The sequence below is a fragment of the Capsicum annuum genome, chromosome 12 (genome assembly GCF_002878395.1).
Source record: "Capsicum annuum cultivar UCD-10X-F1 chromosome 12, UCD10Xv1.1, whole genome shotgun sequence".
Taxonomy (NCBI): Eukaryota; Viridiplantae; Streptophyta; class Magnoliopsida; order Solanales; family Solanaceae; genus Capsicum; species Capsicum annuum.
The window spans coordinates 129,802,263-129,812,493 of NC_061122.1; the positions used below are offsets into that span (position 1 = coordinate 129,802,263).

The following is a 10,231-nucleotide window of genomic DNA, read 5'->3' on the forward strand; positions in this document are numbered from 1 at the left end:
GGGGTTTGCCATCTGTATAGTGTCTGATCTTGAAACAACATGGTTATCAGTAAATGAAGGTTACCTACAGGAAATGCTAGGCATTTCGATCGAGTTTACAAACAAACGCCACTACCCGAGGAGCACGAATTGCTTAATGAACATTGGTTTTGTAGGGGCCACGAAGAATATTGTTTCAGATCACACGTCTTGCCTATATGCTACTTGAGGAATATTTGACAGCACAAAAATTGGTATCGGATTGATTTTTCTGTAAATTCTTTGAGGAAACATATTTTTCTGAAAAGTTGGGGAATCCATCTCGTATACGCTGATGACTTGCTGATTTTCTCATCTTGAAGTTATTTAAGATGAGGTGTGCTTTCTCTGTTATATATTTGTGGCTGACTTTTGGTTGTCTAATTTAGTATTGACTTCATCATTTCCTCTACTAGCCATTTTATGATTGAACAAAATAATCCAAGTATCATCAAAAGAATAAAGTAAATGTTGCATCTATCTTTTCCCTTTGTATGGCTTTTAACTGTTACTTTTGTTTAGTTTCTTTTTACTTTTTTAGCATGAACTGTCAAGACGAGGATGCAGACAATCATGACAACAATTGGCAACGCTGCAACAAGTATAATTTCTGTCAACAAAGAATTCTCAAAGCTAGAAGAACTCGGCAGAGGATCCAAGTTATGGCATCACTTGCCACCATTTATCGGAAAAAAGTTCAAATATTTGATTTAGAGCCCATTTGGATAGAATTAAAATCTGGTCAAATTAATTTTTTAATCTCTTTTTTAGCTTTAAGGTATTTGATAAAAGAAAAATGTGTTTTTAAAAAAACTAAAAACTGATTAAAAAAATCAAAAAGTGAGAATCTGGTTACCCCATTTTTTTGCTTTTTAGATTAAAATTTTTTTAAGTTCGACCAAAATATTTACCTTTTTATCCCTTAGATTTTCCTCAATTCCAACAATATCCTAAACTTGTATCTCTTAATATATAATTTTTTTTTCTCTTTGCCACTTCGTTTCTGCTCTTCCCTCCAATTTTCTCTTCATCTTTCTTCGTTTTTTTCATCGAATCCTTCATTACATCAAAGGTTTGTTCAAATATCTTATTTTAGATTTAAAAATTATAAATAATTCACCTTATTTATGGTGTTAACAACTTTAAGAACATATAAATCATTTAACAACAAAAAAGTATTGAACATCATTTGTTTACTAAAACACATCAGCAATTTTTTTTTAGTTTCAGCACTTCTATCAAAACACTTATCTGCTTAATTTATAAGCATTTATTTTAAGCTTTTAATCATTTTCAGTTTCAGCACTTCTATCCAAATACTTATCTGCTTAATTTATAATAATCACTTAAGCTAAAAAATTATTTTTTTAATCCTATCCAAACGGATTCTTAATTACTCTTTTGACATGAAAAAACTCCAGAAACATGAACAATTCAGGATGCCCGGTCAAGCAGGCAGTTGCATTTTCTCGAAAGAATTTCATCACGGCCCCATTCTTCATTTTAGGTCATCTCCACTCAATTTTTCGGCAAAGTGCTTTTGGATTGAAATCCGGAGAAGATGAAGGTTTAAGTTTCAGAAATTGTTCCTACAGTTCAAATTTTCGAACTCCCAACAAACTCCGATGAACTTGTTAAGTTTCGAATTCTAGCACATCATGCTGGAGTTGTTCCGAATTTAAGTACAAATAATTTTATCCAATATTTATTTATTTCCAAATTAACAAGTATCTACTTCTCAATTATTTTTTAAACAGTAATTAAATATTAACAAGCAATCCAAAAAAGAACCTCCTGCCTTAATTTTTTCCCACTGTTGTCAAAAAGAATTTTCGAGCTGATAGGCCGAAAAAAGTGGCTTTTAAAAGGTTCTTTAAGAGTGTCTTTGAAAGTACTGATTATTTTAAAAATAAACAATTATATGTTTGAATAATAGTGCTGAAATTGAAAAATAATTATTGATATATTTGGTAAACAAGTGTTGTTAAACACTTTTTTGGTCAGAATAGCTGAAATACCCTTAAAGCTATTACCAATATGTAGAGTTGATTATTCTTAAATTTTATTTTTAAAATGATTCAAATTAATATATTAATATATATACATACTTTAATCCGTGCCCCGCCTTGCTAATTTTCATAAAACAAAGAATCTAGTACAGAAGCTAGTATAGTGCGTAACAATAATTCATTTATTTATTATCACTCATTTTATCACTTGTGTATGAAAAATATATTTGCCAAAAATATACATATTTGTTACATGTCAAATATTTTTTAACTTGTCAACATAAAAATTGCAAGAGGAAGCATCAACAAATAAGCCCCTACCCCCTACCCCCAAAAAAAAGAAAAAAAAAAAGCTACGAAATGGTTACTTCTAGCTTTTGGCTTAAAAAAAAGGTAAAAATTGACTTTTTTTAAGTAATTATAAAAATTGCCAAACACTTTCAAAAGCAAAAAATAGTTTAAAAGTCATACTGACCAAATTATAAGCTTACCCAAACACCCTCTTCGTTTGTTTCACATTAAAAAGGAATCTACACATGTCGAATATATAATTAACTAAATCGAAGTGTGTTGTCATCACACTTCCAACACACCAAACACACGACAGGGCCATGTAAAAGCACACAATGTCAGTTGTGCTCCAAAGACAAGATCCCACTCTCCCTAAAGAAAAACTGAAAAGATATGAATTAGGAACACGTGAATCATGCAAATGGTCCACCACTTGATTCTTTTTACCACTTGCACACAAGGACATCCCAAATGATAGCTGCCATAACTTCGGGAAGGCTAAAAGATCTCAACCCCATAAATTAACAAGTGCAAATGATGATCAAGAGAGATGAACATAATCTGCAACTTGAACCCAAAAAAGGACTACATTACCAAACGTTATTATCAACATAACAATGAGGGAAAAACACACAATCTTCATATCTCTTTGATAAGGTACACACAATCTTAGTATATATGCGAAAGAAAAGAAAGCTAGCAACCAAGAATGAGCAAGACAGGAGAGTTGGTTTTTACAAAATTCCACTTTTACCAACACCAGGGAGGGAAAGGATGATTCCCAGACACTCTAATATAGCTGGGCCAACCTCTCCAAGTCTACAGCAAATATCAAATGCCTCTATCTTTTTCCCCCTTTCTGTCTTTTTTTTTCTCCCAGTAGATATGAGAGACTTTAAAATGGAAATATATTGAAAAATAACCAAAAGACATAAATCCAGACTTTGAAATCTCACCCTCTGTTGCTTCTTTGAGTTCGATTCCCAGCAGCCTACTTCTCGTCCTTGTCAGGCACAAACCTTGGCAATGTCAATAATGTGTTCAGCCGGGAAACCCCTTCAAGTGCAGACCATTCTGTCCCCACCCCTGACAGTAGTTCCTCATGCTCTGATTCTTCCTCTATCCCTTCCTCTGAAACTTCATCACCTTCTGCCGAAACTTCATCACCTTCTCGAACAGTTCCTGAACGAGGCAATGCAGTTTGACCAGAGGCATCATTTATTTTGGAACCAACTTCATTTGCTTCCATTGAGACAGTCTTGACACTGTCTTTTGTACTAGAAGCAGTGGACAAGTTGTTTGAGTTTGAATCAAGAAAAAGGCAAACAACTGCGCAATCATCAACTTTAGAAGTAGGGTATTTTGTCCTCCAGGCTCGAACAGCTGATTCAACTAGCGATCGAGCTGCAGACGAACGGGGTGAAGCGGATGCAACAATCTTTACAACTTCATCATTTGAAAGTACATCCCATATCTGTCATAAGAATTATTATTGACAAGATAAATTAGGTGTAATAAACATTGGGCAAGAAACCATGAACCCCTGTATCCATTTATTTTTTTATTGTTTAACCCATGTATATGTTTTTCTTTTTATTAAAAAGGATAATACAAAGTACTAAAAACTCAAGTTTCATACCCCATCAGTCGCCAGAACAATGAACTCATCTTTTCCTGTTAAACGCCTATATGATACTTCAGGCACAGAGATGAGACCAAAATCCTTGAGGCAAAAATCTCCAAAAGCACGTGCCATGGCAAGTCCAGGAGAGTCACTATTTGGCAACCACACTCTTGCAACCTCTGGTTCATCACGAAGAGAAAAAACACGCCCTCTATGTTTACGAATTCTCTCAGCTTCCGCTATACATTTAGGAAGAAGAAGAAATTAGAACCTTAAATTGAAATAAGCACCAATAGCATTAATCAGTCACCTATTCCCAAAAAAAAGAGAAAAAAAATAATGCTTTCAAGGATACCATCTGTAGGGTTGAACAGTATGCCAAATGGCTTCCATCCTATATTAAAATATTCATTTTTGCACCAGGCTTTTTTCCGTATAATGCATCCACCAGCAAGAAGTTTAAGGTTCAGCTTCCAAATTCTTGCAAAGCAAGCATCTCAACTATCAAATTTATTTTGGTAAGCTCCTACTCAGAAACAGAGATTTTTCCATCCTATTTTCTTCCTAATATCCGTCTTATTTTCTTGCAAATCGAGGTAACTGCATTCCATTCCATTTTACTTCACTTTGATAACACAAATAATGCTTGTTGATAACTGGCCATGGATGTAAACAGGCATCAATTGCACATCATTTCTCAAGTTATAGAAAGTTCAAAAAGAAGTCTTGAACATGACGCTTCTAAGGATGCAAGAAGACCTTTAACCATGGAAGCAAGATGGACAGAACTGGCAGTGCAGAATTTAGAAGATTTCAACAGAAGTACAATTTTAAAGAATTGCAATTTGTCGAGAAGGGAAAATTTCTGCTCCTGTTATTCCACATGGAAAGAAATCCATATAAACGAGAATTTTGGAATTGTCTATCGACAAGATTTATAAGATGGAGAGAACAGTATGGAATCACCAAAACAGACCAGATAAACAAACAGATAAAATAGACAATAACTAAACTATAATCACAAATCAGTTTACCATTTATCATAGTGGATGTGTTCGCATTGACAGTTCAACTGCCACTGATAGTAAGTAGCTTCTATACTAAAGGTCACCTTAAGTCGATGATGTTACCAGCAGGACCTAATTTAACCAGTCCCATGATACTGCACCTACACATAGATGAGATCCTAATCTTACTAGTTTATGCAGCACTTTAGTCTAGAACATAAGACGAATTTCAGCTTATGATTATTATCAAACTTATTTTGACAATATACAAGCAATTAATTCATCACAACTCCAGCCAATGTTTTCCTATTCATCCACTATATAGTTCAGCCGAAGCACTGCACTTTCAAACGTGCAGTGCACCCACTGAGATATTATATTAAGGGAAAATACATAAATTAGTAAATATTTTTGGTACAACATAAATTAGTAAATACCCCTTAAACTTGTCCCAGAAGGTCTGTTCACACTTCAATGTGAAAATTGATCTTATTAAGATAATAATGACACTCTTCTTTTCTTTTTTTCAAGATAATTTTCATAAAAACAAATAGAACAACATAAAAAGAATGCCTAGAAACAAGAAGATGATAAAATAAATTAGAAAAGGAAAAGAAGAAGGCAGAATTGACAAGTGAGGTTGCTCCAGAGGCAAGAGCATTCCACTTCCAGCCAAGCGGTTGGAGTTCGGGCAGGAGCAAGGTAGAAAGCTGGTCACTGCTGACACCTTGGATGTTGGTATGAAAGTCGGGTTTACTTCATCAGAAGAAAATAGAGAGAACAAAATCGAACATGGTATCTGTTATGGTAATTGAATGAGCACTTGGCAGCATAGAGAACCTTTCAGTTCACTTCCCTTCCAAGTCCTCAACTTTTAACCTCTCTTTTCCCTCATTAGAAAAGGTTACTTCTATAATTGCAACAAGAACATAACACATAATATGTAGGAAAGCTGTTTTTGGGCCCTTATTAAAAACAAACAAAAAAAACAGCTCTTTTATGTCCCTTAACTAGGTCATGAATAAATTTGAACTAATCCAGAGGTTTAAAATGTTATATGGTATGTGAATCCAAGCCAAATAAAAATGTCACTATAGTTCATAATTGAGTTAAATAGAACCAGCTGATTGCAGCAAAATTGAAGTTTGTACAGTTATTTTATAGGTTGAAGTTTGTACATGTAGGTGAGCCGATGAAAATGAATGAAAGAAAGTTTTAGCAACAAATGAATGATGGCTAGGCATCATGAAGGTTTTTTATTTTTTGCCAATTAAATGGCATCATAATTCATATCCAAGTTGATGGCTACATAAATATGAGAATTGGACAATTTGTACAGAAGTCAAAATCCTGACAAAAGTGTTCAACAGAAAAAAGGAACCTGACAAAAGAATCAGGACTAGAAAGTAATAAGTTCATCAAATCCACACAAGTTAGTAATCTTGTAAGATGATCTACACAAAAGAAAAAATCTAGAAAAGTGATTCATTATCTGTTCAATTGGTACTACACAAGATAATGAAACCAACCTGGCAGATTAGGCTTCAGATCCACTGTCAATTGTACAGCAGTTAGAGAACCATCTTTGTCTCTGGTAGCCAGAACTGCTCGGGAGTCGCCTACATTTCCTATGACAAGGTCCTGGCCCTGCAAAAAATAAAAAAGAATTTATGAGGTTCATTCTTCCAAAGAACACAGAATAATATCTAGCTAGATTCAAATTTCCAGATCTGTCAAGGACCTGTTTAATAAGGGTTACAGCTGTTGTTCCACTACAGAAGCAGTCAATATTAGTGTAGCTTCTCAGTTCCCTATCCATAACCTTATAAGCCTTCAAAAACGATTCCTTCAAAGTCTGAAAGATCTCTGGTAGCTTTTCAGTCTCTTCAACATCAATTGAGACCCTAGACTCATCAGCAGCAGATAAAAGGGAAGCATCCTCAGGATATAGGCTAGCCTCAGCAGTATTTAGACTGATCTCCTGTAGAACATCCTGGCTTTTCAGATTAACTTCCCAATGTGCACTTAGCTTTGAGGGAAGGGAATCTCTGACTCTCTTGGCAACCATATGCCCATGAGGTCCGTGGCCATCAAAAACGCCACAGAATACTGTATCTGTTCTGGAACCGAAGTTCTGAAATTTAATTATAAAAGATGAATTAGGAGTTGCTCTCCATATAGGTATAATGAGACAAAATCACAACGAAAGGATCACCAGGAAAAAGCAGGGCAAGACCAAAATGATGTGAACAAATCCACTGTCCAACAGAAATCCACAGTTCTACAAAGAAAAGAAAGAAATGGCAGAATCTAAAGTAACACTTTCCTAGCGCATGTCCAGGAAACTATACCACATCAATCTAGAAAGAATGATATCACTAACTAATCATAGTATCTCATACATTGCAGTGTTATTATTCTAACTTCTCCAACAGGCATCCACTAAGTTTGTTATTCTAAAGAATCAATTGCCTATGTTTTTATTTTATATTTTTGATTTAATTATCCATGCCCTTAAATGAGAATGGACATGGAGAACAAGTCCGTAAAGTTCCACTCCAATAAATATACTGAATACACCTCAATTCGAAACTAGTAGGGTCAACAATGTGAAGTCTCCATTAACGAAAAACTTGAAACCCAAAACAAAAGAAAAAAAATACCTATTTTTGAGTTTATCCATTCTGAAAAATAACTTGCTGGAGAAACTTGAAGAAGAGAATGACTCAGTACAAGTGAAGCATAACTAGGAGGTAAATTCTTTTTGATAAAAATTAGAAGGTTTTCTATAACTTCAACTATACTTCAACACCATTTTTTTTTTCAAAAAAAAAAAAGATAAGGTTACAAGCAGAGAAGATATTATAAGCGGTAGCGGAGCTACCTTGACCCTTCGCTGAAAAATTACACTATATAGATAGGTTAAAAAAACCATTTTTTTTCTCTATATTTTGACTTCCCTGAGTGAAAATCCTAGCTCTGCAATTGATTATAGGATCCTTGATCAGCTGACGAAGAACAACAAATGTGGCTGTTATATAAGTACTCATAAATTAGAGGGTCAACATAATACTCAGGTGAACAGTCTGAGATCAAACACACCCACCAACTCCCCATTTAGTATAAGCACTGTATAGGTTGAAGCAAATACAACTACAATTAGAATTACGTTAGCATCGAAAACCATAGTACAAGATAACTATTTGCAACTATAGGAAGACGAATTTCAAGGACTAACCTCCCAAACAATCATGGCATCTTGATTAGTTCCTTTCTTGCCCTGTTGAGTGAAGAGTGAAGCTGCCTCGCTCGAGCCATTCAAGAACAAGCGGCCAGGAGTCTTACGAAGCTGTTCTTCCTTGCATTTGTTGAACGACGAATTTCTAGAAACTGGCCTCCTCTTCTTCTTCTTAATTCCAACAGCAGATGTAGGAGAACCCGGTACAGGGGTCCTGCTTTCATAAGTTAAGCAGGACCCCGTCCGGAGAGCCCGGACAATATTCAATAAACAATCCAGAGCCGCAACACAACCAACCTCTCTATTTTCCGTGTTTGGATCCGTCACACCCTTTGTATTACCAATTCTACAGGAGCTCTTTCAATATCCAAAACACCCAATTCTCCACTCAATCCAACAAATCCACCATTTTCATCCAAAATATAAACACAATTGCAAAATCAAAATCCCCCCAAAAAATAATTCAGCCTCAATAAAGTGCTGAACCTTTTTGGAAAAAAAAAAAAAACAATCTACACCACAATCTTGGATTAATTATACAAATAGAATAATACTAATAATAATAACTTTTTCCACCCTTCAAACTACAAAAAAGTAAGCGCAAAGGTGGAGCAAAATCCACAGATCATAAAAAAGCAGATCTATACTTTCAATAATTTTATAGCACTATATCCAATTTCAATATCTTTATTAAGTGGTTGCAGAACCAAGAATCACCTCAAGGAAAGCATAATATATATCGAATGAATATCAAGGAAAAGGAAGCTAGTATAGGTGTGCCAAAGCTAAGCTAGATAAAAAAGATATTAAGGAAAACAAAGCAGCAAATGGGCAAAATAGAGAGATCGAATATGAGAATGAAGACAGGAAAAAAGGGTGACCCAAGAACCGAATGAATGAGAAGAGGAAAGATTGAGAGGACGAGGAGAAAGAGAACAAGAATCGCAACAAAAAAACAGGGAGAGAGAATAGAGATCACAGAAAAAACCGCCAATAAGACTTGAGCTTTCCTTAACACTAAATTTTAGATTTTTCATTCATTAGACTCTTTTTTTGTTTGTTATTATGTGGAAAGCAGACAGAGGGGCGGGGGGGGGGGGGGGGGGGGGGGGGGGGGGGGGGGATATAGTGGGGTCAAGATTCGAGTTGTGGGGCTATGGCTGCCATGCAACTCTGTCATTTTCATCACCAATGCTATTTTATTCTTTCAAGTTTATATTTATTTTTCATTAGTGTCAAATAGTTTGAATTAGAGCCCGTTTGGGATTGTTAATAAAAAACTGTTTATTTGAGAATCACTTTTATAAAATAGCTTATTAAAATAATATATTTTAAAAAGGTAATTTGTATTTGGTAAGTTTATTTGAAAAATACTTTTGATAAATAGATTATGTTTGGATAATTTTTGTAAGAAGTATTTTTTTGAGATAAATGACCAAAAAGGACATGCATCATTATACTTTTACTACTAAAATTAATTTATAAGAAAATTAATTTAAATATCTATTATAATATTTTTAATTAATTTTTTAGTTAAAAAGTACGTACCCTAAAATTTTCAATCAATATTTATATACATAAATTCATTAAAAAAATATTAAATAGTAATATATTTCTTAAATAATTTAAATATTAATTAAAAACATTAAACAGAAATGAATATAAAAATTATTCCATAAATTAGATCACTATATATGAAAAAAATTAACGACAAAAATAATTAGTCTATCATACATCATACAAATTCTCAACGATTTCATTTCTAATTTTATCACGCAATGTCTCCATACTAGTAGAAGATCTGTTTTGTATTTTTGAAGGTATACCATAAGACTCATCTCCTTCTTCAATCTCTGTGATGTTGTCTTTATTAGTATAATAGTTAAAGTCTTTATCAATAGTAGAGCATTGACATATGAAATTATGTATAGCTATAATAGTTGTAGCAAGATGAACTTGAGGGTCGAATTTAAAAGACGGCATTGAGCATAGTAGAGCAAAACTATTTTTCCAAACTCCAAATGTTTTTTCAATTATACATCTC

General features: G+C 34.0%; 1 pseudogene; it reads right to left on the reverse strand.

The window, feature by feature from the left end:
- Window positions 1–2,481: 2,481 nt before the first annotated feature.
- On the reverse strand, window positions 2,482–8,547 carry LOC107849203 (annotated as a pseudogene).
- Between the last annotated feature and the right edge of the window lie 1,684 nt (window positions 8,548–10,231).